This window comes from Cetorhinus maximus, chromosome 31 (genome assembly GCF_964194155.1).
Source record: "Cetorhinus maximus chromosome 31, sCetMax3.hap1.1, whole genome shotgun sequence".
In the NCBI taxonomy this organism is placed as follows: domain Eukaryota; kingdom Metazoa; phylum Chordata; class Chondrichthyes; order Lamniformes; family Cetorhinidae; genus Cetorhinus; species Cetorhinus maximus.
In genome coordinates, this window is record NC_135909.1 from 11,067,136 (window position 1) to 11,080,427 (window position 13,292).

At 41.1% G+C, this 13,292-nt stretch overlaps 1 long non-coding RNA gene and 1 other non-coding gene across 2 annotated transcripts; both read left to right on the plus strand.

The window, feature by feature from the left end:
• The first annotated feature begins 356 nt into the window (after positions 1-356).
• On the plus strand, positions 357-4,460 carry LOC144670423 (uncharacterized). Its single transcript, XR_013573875.1, has 2 exons — positions 357-391; positions 2,091-4,460. It is a non-coding gene; the product is annotated as an uncharacterized LOC144670423 (long non-coding RNA).
• An 8,707-nt stretch (positions 4,461-13,167) lies between these two features.
• trnar-ucu (transfer RNA arginine (anticodon UCU)) lies at positions 13,168-13,258 on the plus strand. Its single transcript is given in 2 exon segments — positions 13,168-13,204; positions 13,223-13,258. It is a non-coding gene; the product is annotated as a tRNA-Arg (tRNA).
• Positions 13,259-13,292: the final 34 nt, after the last annotated feature.

Consider the following 13,292-nt stretch of genomic DNA (forward strand, 5'->3'; position numbering starts at 1 on the left):
CTGTGAGTAACAGACACAGAATGAATCCCACATTCACAAGTTGGATCAGAGAAGGGCCGATAAGAATGTATCTCACATTCACACACAACATATTGACGGCTTTAGCACAACATTATAATTACTGCTTGTATAGCAAAATATAATAAAAGGTCATATCCACCGTTAGTAATTCTAAGACCTTCTCTTCCCCTCTTAATATAATGTGAACAATTCTTGCCTGTTGTGTCCATCTCTGATCTGTAAACTTCGACCTAGCAGAGTGTGCTGACATCTACTGGCCAGAGCCTAGAACTGCAACAGAGCGGAGGGAATTAACATGAACTATTGGTGTTGCAGATTCAGGTCAATGTGAGGAAGTAGTGATGGGATGTGACAGGGTCGACATAGAGTTGTAAGTATTAAATCCAATAAAAAAATCAATATAACTTATTTCTCATGGAATCTGTAGAATGTGGGACTTGTTGTCGTCTTGAGCAGTTAAATCAATGAGCACAGCTGTATTTAAGGGAAAGATAGGTAAGTACAGGAGGGAGAATGGATTTCATGGACCAGCAGATAATGGTACATGAAGTATTCTGGGTGGAGAATCTTGTGGAATAATGTACCAATTAGACCAGATGGCCCAATGAAGTATATTCTGGGTAGAATGAATACCGATTTCCAAAGTGTCTCAGAGACTGACAGATACATAATGAATCTCACACTCATAGTGCACCACAGACAACAATACAGACTGAATCATACACTCACACACATCCCTAGAGACTGACAGATACAAAATGACTCAGACACTCAAATTCTTTGCCAGAGGTATAGTGAGACAGAATGAATCCTACACTTAAATACATACAAGCTTAGAATAGTTGCAGCACAGCAAGAGGCCATTCGGCACTTCATGTCCGTGGTCTTTCTCCACCAGAGCCACTCAGCTACTTCTGATCCCCAGCCCTCTCACCACAGCCTGTCAAACCTTTTTTCTTCAGGTGCTTATCCAATTCCCTCTTGACACCCCCAAATTCTCCTGTCTTTAGCATACTCTCAGGCAGTGAATTGCAGACCCTAATGGTTTCCTGCATTAAAAAAAAATCCTGATGCCTCCATTAGTACTTTTGCCAACCACCATAAATCGATGCCCACTGCCCACAGGATCATTTTATCATTATCTACATTGTCTAGAACACTTACTATTTCGAACACTTCTACCAAATCTCCTCACAGCTTTCTCTTTTCGAAGGAGAGTAACCACAACTTCTTCAATCTATCCATGTAACTAAAGCCCCTCATCCTTACAAACATTCTTATAAACCCTTTCTGCACTCTTCATAAAATCTTCACGTATTTCCAAAGGTTTGGTGCCGAAAATTAGGCTAATACTAGTGTCTGTGTGACATCTTTCTGAATCTGTGCAAGGGAGCCTGTATCTGTCTGATCTCACTTGGTGTGGGAGGAGTTGTAAGGATCAGGATAGGAACTGTCTGCACAGGCAGTCCTTTTCCATAGGCACACGTGTATGTTAGAGACCGACATGTACACCTCATATCCGACACAGACACAGTGCAAGGGCCAGGCAGACATAAAATTTATCCCACAGTAACAACCAATAATACAATGGAAATATAAAAGCAAAATATTCTGGATTCTGGAAATCTGAAATAAACACAGGAAACGCTGGAAATACACAGCAAATCTGGAAGTACCTCTGCCTTCAGGTCATGACACTTTGTTGGAACTTGGAACGGTGAGAAATGTGACAGATTTATGTAGAAATTGTCACTTAGGAATACAGAACTTGAGTATTCCTGAAAAAAAGAGACATGACGTCGATTTTTTTTGTCTTTCCCTCTTCAGTGTTAATGGGATCCAAATCAGTTGGTGAAGCCGAAAGTAAGACACAGAGTTTGTATTTATCGAGAGATTTTATTTACTTGTTTAGTCTCACAGCTCTGCTGCTTCACAACCCTATCTCCCAGCTATCCCCTATGTATATGTGCTCAACGACAAATAGTACTTTATTTTCTCAAGCTAAGCAATGCAATTGATATTATGTTAACAAACCTTAAATAACTCATTGAAAATACATTAACTTTCAGAGCAGATACAATTATACCAAATCTCAAAGGGAACAAAAACTTATACTGCATGAGAAGGGGGTGCTGATTGGTTGACAAGTATTCACTGATTGGTAGAGGCTTTGCCACGGGAATGCAACAGGGAAGAGTTAACTGCCAAACTTTTGTCTTATTTCAAACAGCCAAGTCGACTCTGATTGCTCCAGGCATTTCCCTGGGAAGGAATCAGGGAATGATTATCCACCAAGCTTTTCTTCAGTTGCAGGAAGTGCAATGCGTGGACATGTTCATTTTGCTTGCCAAGGTAGTGGCCTGTGTGTGAAGAAATGTATCCCCGAGCATGTGTAAGTGAGGCACACAGCGAGCTCGACAGATAATCTTCAATTGCTTGTTAGGAACTATGTATAATTTTTAATGAGTGTGTGTGTGTATATATATATATATTTATATAATGTGTTTAGATAGATAGTGTGTGTGCATTTTTTGTGTCAGAAATGTAGAGTTGTTCCAGTTTCACAAGTTTTTTTTATAAATTAGCCTTGGGACTTAGAAGCCTGGGTGGATCCCTGACTGACAGGTCAGTAAAGGGGTTAGATGTTTAGTGATTTTGGGGAAAAAAGAAACACACAATAGAAAAAAAAACTGGGCTGCTGCCTACCGACAGTGTTCAAGTGACACAGAGACAGAGAAAGAGAGGGACGAGTTCAATGTGCATCAAAGAGTTAAGCAGGGATTTTTTAGGCTCTTGAGAAGAGAAAAGTACAAGGCTACTGGGACAATAGTTAACTGCAGAGTCAGTTATAGGACTCATTGTCGTGATCAGTTCGGTGGTGTTGCTACTGAAACAGTGAGTATAAAGTGCAGTTATTTTGGGTGAGATAAGTCTTGGTTGAGAAGGATCAAGTGAATGCTCAAGAATTCACCACAAGAAAACACTTTGCATGTGTGCCAGCCCCAAGCAAGAAGCCTTTGTGACAAGCCCGTGGTAACTCTTCACTGGTTTATCCATCTGTAAAGATATTGCTGGGCAAAGGAATATTGGGAAATTGAATCAACTTCTTTTGTTGGTATTGAGATCTTTCTGACTGTGTTGTCCGGTTGTTTTGATAAATATTTTATTCTTTGTGTTCAAAGTTCATGAGCAAATACCTGTGAATTTCTTAAGAAACTTTTCTCACATCCTACACATGTTGGGTTCTATCAGGCCAGGTTTCACTCAAGGAACTGACTTACCCAGTTTTACCATCAGCCGGATTGTAACAGATGTTCGTGTAATTCTTAGCACAATCAGGATTGGTCAGTAAGTATTGTCCTTCTGTGAATTCACATCCAATGTTGGACACTATGTTCTGAGCTTTTCAAGCAGGATCTTGGTGAGTATGCTCAGTACTTTGCCTGTTGTGAACAGCTGAAGGCCTAAGCTGTTTGATACGATCCAACAGCCATTGGGGCAAATGTCCACAGACCTCACATCACACTGACACTGAAACTCATACACAACATTAGTTATTTGTGTTGTTGGCAGAACATATTTTTAGTCTTGACAGCAGCATCCTGTTAGTGGAGAATGTCACTGGTGTTGCTACTGCATAGTAGCATTGTGAAACGGGTAGCTCTATTAGTTGTTCACGCTTTTGAGATACCTTAACCATTCCAGGGATATGTGAGGTAGACTGGACACTTTTCAGAACAGACTTTTCAGAACGGGCTTAGGCCCATTGTTGAGTTTGTGTGATATACAGTGAGCAATTATTTGATCGATGGAGCCATTATTCAGCAAGATAGCTTTGAAGTGCCTGATTTTGGCATCATGTTGCATGATTAGCAAATGGCCTGGTCCCTACCTATCAGTTTGCCGACAGGACCTACCTTATACCGCATGGAACTGTAGGAATCCCAACAGTGGCGGTGGGCTAGCAGCAGACAGTAGTAGAGAATGCATTGGCAGATTTCTCAAGTAGTACATTGAGGAAAGGGTCTCATTTGACTGGTCAATTTCAATGAGAATAGAGCAGGTTAGAGCACATTAAGGTGTCACAGGAATGTTTTACATGTAGCTGCAGATGCAGATATAGAAAATGTGTAATTTGTGTATCAGAAAAAGGAAAGGGACAGGATTTTAGGGGTCATTTCCTGAAGATACATTTCTCGTGGAAATTGGCAAAGATGTTTACAAGAGCTGGGCCTAGAGGGTGTCCCATGGCAACATTATCTCTTTGGGCATACATGGTGCCATTAAAACTGAAATGAACTGCATGAGTTGCTGAGTTCATATGTTTATTGAATACAGATTCAGCCAATGGCAGTGAGACTAGATCATCATGAAATAATGACATGGTGCATATGTGAATGGCTTCCTTGAGTGGTACATTAATCAAGAGGCTAGCAAAGTTAAACAAGCAACAAGCACATGCAAACGCCATTGCTATCAATATGCAAATCCTGTATGGGCTTCACAAAGGAGAAGAATCCCTTCACCGTGTATGTGGAAAACTCGCTCAGAACTGTTTGTAGCAACTCACTCAGCCATTTGGCCAATTCATGTTGTGAAGAATCAGTCAGAGATGAGATAGGATGTAAAGGAACATCACTTTTCTGTGTCTTTGGCAACCCATGCATACGTGCACACAGTGAACCATGTGGGCAAACCCTACCATATACTCCACCAGGCAGTTCATTACTCCACGTTCTCATTCCGTGATTGGACAACACTTAATAAACAATCACAATTGTGCTAAGGATTACACCTGCAGTGTGAACTAGGGAACACAGTTTATAAAATAATGGGTCCCCTACTTACGATGGAGATGAGGAGTAATTTATTTTCAGTGGATCATTGGCCTTTGAATTATCTTCCCCAGAGAGCAGTGCAGGCTCGATAATTGAACATATTCAAGGCTGAGCTGCACAGGTTCGACGAGGGAGTCAAGGGTTGCAGGAGACAGGCAGGAAAGTGGAGTTGAGGGTACAATCAGATCAGCCATGATCGTGTTTAATGGCAGAATAGGCTCGAAGGGCTGAATGACCTGCAGCTGCTCAAATCTCTAATGTTCTTCAAACTGTAACTTCTGTCCCCATTTTGACTCCTTTTTTTCACATTTGGTTTTAACCTCATTCTTCTGTTGCGTTTGCTTTCGGGTGGCAGCTGCTCCTCATTTTTCCATTCGCACCTCTTTTCAACACATCTCAGTTTTTTGTTACTTGTTCCTTTAACTCTTCCTTTTGCCTTGCAGCATCAATTCTTTCGTCATTTAATCTCTCCTGCCATGTAGAGCTTCAGCCATCCCCTCTGCCTCCACAGCCTCCCTTTCAGTGACTGTCCATTTGTTGGTAACAGCCTTCAGTGTTACCTTGTGTTACCTGCTAATCTTTTCTCATACAATCTCTCTGCTGTTCAAGTTTACTTTTTGAGTTCTCCTCTGTACTTCCTGTATTCTGCTTGGTTCCCTAATTTATTATGAATCTGACGTCTATCATTAGCCTGTTTTTGGATTTCCAGCAGAGCACAGGATGTGTAGTCAACAGCTCTCAGCTATCCCGTTATTACAATGAAATGAGCTGCCTGTTTAATTAAAGTTTTCGTTATTTAGAATGTTCTGTTCCTTCCTGCTTGTATCTTTGCTGTTGTCTCTCGGTTTAATTTACACAGCAGCTCATTCTCCCTCTACACCTAATCTCCACTTTCAACAAATCCACATTATAAACTCTTCACTCTGCAATTAACTTTTTCTGTGTTTGAGCTCCCAGGTCAATTGAGTTCTTGGTTGTAATTTCATTGTCCCACTTAATTTACCTGAAAGCAACGTTTGTGTTTGAATTATCAACTCATTTGTACTGTAATTATAATTTATATGAATTCCATCTTGCAACAAACTGGAAGTTTTCAATTTAAAATCTAGAGATGACTGACTTGTTGTGCAAAGACCTGTCTATTCGACTTAGTTCAATAAATCCTGTCCTGAACAGATTGCTTTATCCAGGCAATATCTCTACTTGGTCAACTGATGGTGCACGGAGCTCTCAGCTTTTACTCATTCATCTTCACGGGAGTTGATCCAGTTTCGATGTCAACTTGTTCGCTGGTGTCGATTTACTCGGATTCTTCGCCTGATTTCTCTCCTGTCCAAGGAAGTTCTCTGAGCAGAGTTCTCAATAATAACTGGACTATTCCTCACAGAATTTCAGCCTAAATGATTTTTGAACTATTTTATGAAAGAATTTAGTTTTGTACATTCCTCCCTAGCTCTCCTCATGGTTAGGCAGAAAGTGTTACTGCTGTGTTGGCAAGTAGACGACTGATTTATTTGAAAAATCATTGTGACAGGATTTTGGATTTGAACAAGTCACAAACCTGGTGGTGATGCATTGTGGCCCCATCTGTCACGTGACCTGCCAGGGAATGACCTCATAATTGCCCCAGTCCTGTTGCTGTGGATTGGGCGATTTGTTAAAAACTTTCAGTGGGGCTGATTTGGTCGCATTTGCCTATGAAAGATAAGTGTATGTCCCCAAAACCCGTGCCAGAATTTGTGTGTAACAAAGAAGGTTGATACTCCAGTACTGTATACCTTAATGCAAATAGGCTTATTGCAAGATATACCGTTTAGTACTGAGGGAGGGCTGCACTAATGTAGGTGCTGTCTTTAAATAATGATGATAAAACAAGGCCATGCCCAACCTCTTATTTTATCCTAAGTGACCCCATGGCGCTGTGCCAAAGACACACGAGCAGTGGAGTTATTCCCCCGAGACTCAATCATCATCCCAAAGCATGTTCACATTGTTGTTTGTGGGTGTTTCCTGTGCAGAAATTAGCTGCCCCTTTCTGACAGAAAGTGTCTGTTCATTTTTCCTGCATCAGTTTCAGTTTTGCTCCAGAAAACATGAAATCTGACTTCAAACTCAACTCAGGTGGGGCTCAAAATGACAAGAAATCCGTCAGCAATGAAGGGTACAGGCGTTAATTGATCAGAGTGTGTGAGGGACTGTTATGACGTTGCAGAAGATATGGACCAAATCCTGGAGGGATAGTTGGTCGTGTTGTCACAAGGGTTTTGCAATTTGTATTTATTACGAGATGTGTGCACTGAATTCAGAAGCAACATGCCTGCCAGGACATTTAGAAATTTTTAAAAAATGATAATAATATCTTGTTAAAGATAAAAGATGTCAAGCACATACATAAGACTACAAATAGCGCTATAACTCCTCAAGTTACTCATTAACTTGACCCCCTCAGTTACACACCCTTAAAGGTCCGAAATAGATTTTAGAATTAAAGCAGACTCAGCAAGTTAACACAGTATCCTGGACAATGGAATGCCATATGGCTTTTCTTCAACTCCCGTTTAGTTAGACAGCAGACTTACGCCAAAATGCTGGAGGCTTCATTGAGGCCATTTCACACACTCCTGTTAGATCTTACATGGCCTTTTTCAACATAACCTTTCATTCTCCTTTATATGTGTTTCTCTCTTCTTGATGTGTAAATTCTATAGACCCAGATATTGATGAAATTGTATCTTCTTCACAATATTAAAACACTCCCATATCGCCACTATTTCCAGTAACCTTTGGGAAAAATAAACATGTTCCTTAGCTTTGCTTATCCGGCTAATTGAAAACAGACTGAGATATCGTTGAAATCCAAATATCCCTTCATTTATCTAAAAATGCAAATTCCCTTCACACCTTACATGCTAATCTAGGTTCCATGTTTACTCATTAGCATGTCAAGCACCCAGCTTCTTTTGATGAGTTAAACTTGACTCCAAATGTAATTACATTACACACAGACAGACCCAATTATACTAACCCCATAAAATTACTTCGCAATAAACCAGAAAATTATTATGAAACTGTTATACTTGCTTGACAGGAACTAATGCTTTCTGTGAAAAGCATTAATTTCAATAAATGAATATCCTCGGTGTACCACTCCTGGCTAATCCTAAGCAATAACTGGTGGGAGGTTTTTAAAGTGATGAAAGATTTCCTAGCGCTCCTGAAGAAGCACAGTGATTTCTCTTGCTGCCCTGACCAACATCCCTGACTCAATAACACCACCAAAAACAGCTGCACATAAAGAACTAACGGAAGGGTCAATGTTTAATATAGAAAACCATACCCATTCCAGATTTCCAAAAGGACACATTAATCTTCAGAAAACATTCTGCATCAACTCCAATATCTGATCATTGAGAAACAGGTGTCTCCTCCGGCTTGGCTTCATTATGTGCAGAAATTGGAATTGTTTTGTTTCACAAGCTCATGAAAGTACCTGGGAGCAGTTTACTGTGTTTCAATGAGAAATTGTCATCTGATATTTAAAAAATGAATACAGAAAATGCTTGTAACATGGAGCAGGTTTGTTCATCACAGGATTAATACAAGCTCACTTCTCCATCCAATGAATGAGGCACGTCGATATTGAGAGAATATTAACAGAGAGGAAAACAACTGCTTTCTAATTCTGCTCCCCTGCTGACTATTCCCAAAATCACCATGGAAGTGGGGCAATAGACCGATTTCAATTTCCAAATGCTGATCAAAGGATTGTCAGCTGGTAAAATGTGGGAAATGCAGGTTGGAGAGGATAATTTTCTTCCTGCAGGATTTCCTGGGTGACGAGTTGTGTGTGGAATTATAGCTCAGCACTAGAGATTGTCAATGTTGAGAGAATAATGGGACCAACAAGTGATGACACCTCATTTCAGTTCCTTCCAGATTTAGTTTTTCTTTATGAATTCGGGGTGGAGGAACAAAAGTAAAGTGTTCTTCCCCCAAGTTTGTCCTGCCATTTAATGAACTCATGACTGGTCTGTCTTTTTGCTCCATTTATCCCTCTTCATTTCATAATCCTTAAAACACTTAACAAACAAGAGCTATCGATGTCAGTTTGGAACTTTTCGGTTGACCCCCAGCGTTTACAGTTGTTTGGGGGAGGGAGTTTCTACCATCCTTTGTGTGAAGACGTACTTCCTGAAATTACCTTTGAAAGGCTTCATTCTGATTTAAAGGTTAAGCCCCCTTGTTAAGGGCACCACCCCCACCTCCGGCCCCAACCTCCCGTCGCACCAGTTGTAACAGTTTCCCTCTATCTACCCTGTCAAATCATTCACGCACGGTAAACATCTCAGTTGGATCACCCCTTAGTCTCTGATATTCACGGCATTACAATACTAGTGTTTACAATCTGTCCTCGTCATTTGAATCTGGTATCACTCTGATGAAATTCTGCTGCCCCCACTCCAAGGCCAATCTAACATCCCTTAGGTCTGTTGTCAGGAACAGAATGCATTGATCTAAACAGGGTTTTATACAACTGTAATATGATTCCCAATACTTCGTATTCTATTAGTCTTAGATATTATTTTTATCTTCCTGTCCACGAGCTTTTAATGATGTCTGTTCATCTCTCTTGGTTCCTCCACAGTTTCGAGAAACTCACCACAAAATTAAACAACCTTTTCTATATATTATAGGTTTAATTAGATGGCCCTTCACTTTAAAGCTTATTTGCTAAAACTTGCTCACTCACTGAACTTATCAAGAAAATGTCAAACTAAATGTGTTCCGCAAGGACAATGTTATTTTTTTCTGCTCCATCGCCATTACCTTTTCCAGCTGCTCTTTCAGCCATGGTAAATCTGGAGAATGAAAGGGAAGGAATAGTCCTTCTCCTTTTCCTGAATCCTATTTGTTCATCATTCCAATAAAATCTGGGGAAAGGACTGTAATAGCTCACTATCAATTTTGATTAACTCTGAAATAGTCCATTGAAAAAATTTATTCTAGGTATTTGGCCTTCGCTGGTTTGGACAGCAATTATTGTCCATCCCTAATTGCCCTTGAGAATGTGGTGGTGACCTGCCTTCTTGAACCTCTGCAGTCCATGTGGTGTAGGTACGTCCCCAGTGCTGTCAGGAAGGGAGTTCTAGGATTTTTACCAGCGATATTGAAGGAACAGCAATATATTTACAATTCATGGTTTGAAGGGGAATTTCCAGGTGGTGGTGTTCCCATCTTTCTGCTGACCATGCCCTTCTACATGGTAGTGGTCCAGGGTCTAGATGGTGCTGTCGAAGGAGTCTTGCTGAGTTCCTGCAGTGCACCTTGAACATGGTACACACTGCTGCTACTGTGCGTCGGTGGTGGAGGGAATGAATGTTTTTGGATGTGGTCTCCATCATGCGAGCTGCTTTGTCTTAGATGGTGTAAAGCTTCTTGGGTGGTGTGGGATCTGCACTCATCCAGGCAAGTGGGGAGCATTCAATCACACTCCTGACTTGTGCCTTGTAGATGGTAGACAGTCTTTGCGGAGCCTGGACGTGTGTTACTCGTCACACGATTCCTAGCCTCTGACCTCCTATTGAAGCCATAATATTTATATAGCTATTCCAGTTCAGTTTCTTGTCAATGGTAACTCCCAGGATGCTGATAGAGGGGGATTCAGTGATGCTAATGCCAGTGAACATAAAGGTAATAGTTGGATTCTTACTTTTTGGAGATGATTATTGCCTGACACTTGTGTGGCGCAAATGTTACTTGACAGTTGTCATCTCCAGTGAGACATTGACAACCATCCGATTCCAGGCCTTTTTTATGTGAAACCTACACAAACAGGAAGAAGCAATTAACTAAAAATATCCAATAACTTGATTCGAACCCACGTGTGAAAAGCACAATGGTTTCACAATCCCTCATCTTAACATCCCCTCAGACCCGATCCTAGCTTTAAGTCATGGCCTCGTATCCTTTTTCCCAGCCGTGAAGAGTTGGCAAGAAGGTTCTGAAAGTGCAGCCAGGTGTGCAATGTTGGAAATGCGGCTCCAGTAAGCAGGAAAAAAATGTATCACGTCAAGTCAGGAACTGTTTGGAATGGAGCAGTGTGAAACATTTCTCCATGATTTATTTTTTATCTAATCATTGGTTTTCAAACATTCCATCAATGGGAAAAATATCGCTTAATGTGTATAAGAAATGAATACCTGGGCTGATATTAAATACATCGGCTAATCTTAAATATCTGTGCTAAATCTCCCCTTAACATTCTCTCCAATAAGAGCATCTCCAGTTTGTATTTTTCAGTCCATCCACATATGGAATCCCTCACCACTGATCCAATTCCAGAAAATTTCCACTGTATGCTCTCCAAGGACTTGATGTTGTTCCTAAACCCCTCACCAAGATCTTATATTCCACATTACAACGTGTTACCCCTCCAATTCTTTGAATCCTATCAATCCGCATTATTTTTATAAACTTAGCTAATGATTCCTTATAGATGAAGGCAGGCTTCTTTCAACATTAATCTCCTTAAAGATTTGGAAAAATGACCTTCCAATCTCCAATGAATAAATCCTAATGAAATTCTCCAGTCAGCCAATGAACAGCCCGCCTCCTTCATTCCACTTATTGTTACTTCTATTTTCACTGATCCCACTTCTTCAGCACAAATGCTTCGCTCCTCTCCTTTAAACCCTCTTCAATAAGAGGGCACAAATCCGCCATCAACAATTTGCAAATGACTTCTTTAACATATAACTCGTGTTAAAGAAGAGATACGAGAAGGTCTGGCTGTGCTAAATGTTGATAAGTCAGTGGGATCAGATGGAATGCATCTGAAAACGCTGAGGGCTGTAATAGTGGAAACTGTGGAGGTATTGGACTGAATCTACTGAATATTATTTACTTTTTTACAGTTACAAACCACTTTGTTACTCTAGGATGCAGAAATGAATAAAAGTGAATCAGTGATGAACAGATTCTGACATCCCACATCTCCATTTAATTTTACATGGAGCAACTTGTCGTCAGTGTAAGTGTGTTGCTCTAAGAATGAGATCACCACGTCCTGGGAATATAGCAGCAATCCCACCAAGGTCTGAACTGCAACCTTGAAACTCAGTGAAAGCTTGTCACCATCCTCTCCGAATCTGATCGCCACCTCAAGCCCAACATTCAGCTTGGGTGGGCAAACAAAACAACCTGATTCCCCTCGTCCTCCAACGCAAACTGAACTCCAGAGGTGAGTTGAGAGTGACTGCCCTTGACATCAAGGCAGCTTTTGACTGTGTGGCATTATGGATCCCCAGCAAAACTGGAGACAATGGGAATCGGAGGCGAGGGGTGGGGAGCTCTTGCTGGTTGGAGTCATACCCAGCGCAAAGAAAGATGATTGTGGTTGTGGAGATCAATCATCCCAGTTCCAGGACATCACTGTGGGAGTTCCTCGGTGTTGTGCCCTAGGCCCAACCATCTTCAGCTGCTTCACCAGTGACCTTCCTTCCAGCAGAATTGGGAATGTTCGCTGATGTTTGCTCAATGTTCAGTACCATTTTCAACACCGCCGATACTGAAGCAGACCATGTCCAAATCATCACCCACCCTCTGTCCAGAAGACACGGGACTGCAAAGAATTCTAAGAAATCTCCTCTCAAAATCCTCGTCTCCAAGGTAAATATCCCCTACCGCTAAAATGTATCGAGGTAATTTAAGTTCCTCGCTGCGACATATTCTCGTTAAACTTTATTGCTTCCTCTTCAATGCATTCACATCTTTCCGAAAGTGTGATACCCGGAACTGTGCGCAATGCTCCAGCTGTGGCCGAAATACTGTCTTTTCCAAGTTCAAAACAACCGCTTTGCTCTTGTAATCTATGCTCCCATTCATAAAGCCGAGGATATTGTATGCTTCATGAACGATTCTTTCAACCTGCACTGCCTCCATCAATGATTTATGCAGGTGTACATCATTTCCCGCTGTTCCGGCACCGTCTTTGAAATTGTAAACTTTATTTTGTCTTTTCCCCCGTGTTCTTCCGACCAAAATGAATCACTTCACCCTTCTCTGCAAAACAATTCAGCCGCCCTATTTTCCAACCTGAATATGTCCTTTTGAAGGAAATTGCTCTTTCACTCGAATTTCTATCGCTCTTTTCACAACCACAGGACGTCCAAAACACTTCACAGGCAATGAGTGCTCTTGAAATGTTGTCATTGTTCAAACGTAGGAAATTGCTGACCGTTTGAACGTTTTGTTCTACAATGTCAGAAATTCCCTTATATGGAATAGGAAATGAGCCATCCATGTGCTGGGCTCTTTGGCGCAACGGATAGCGTGTTGGACTTCTAACTGCTGCTCTATAAGAGATTCAAAGGTTGTGGGTTCGAGTCCCACCAGAGTCGAAATTTAAATAAAAGCAAATCAGCAACTGGTTCA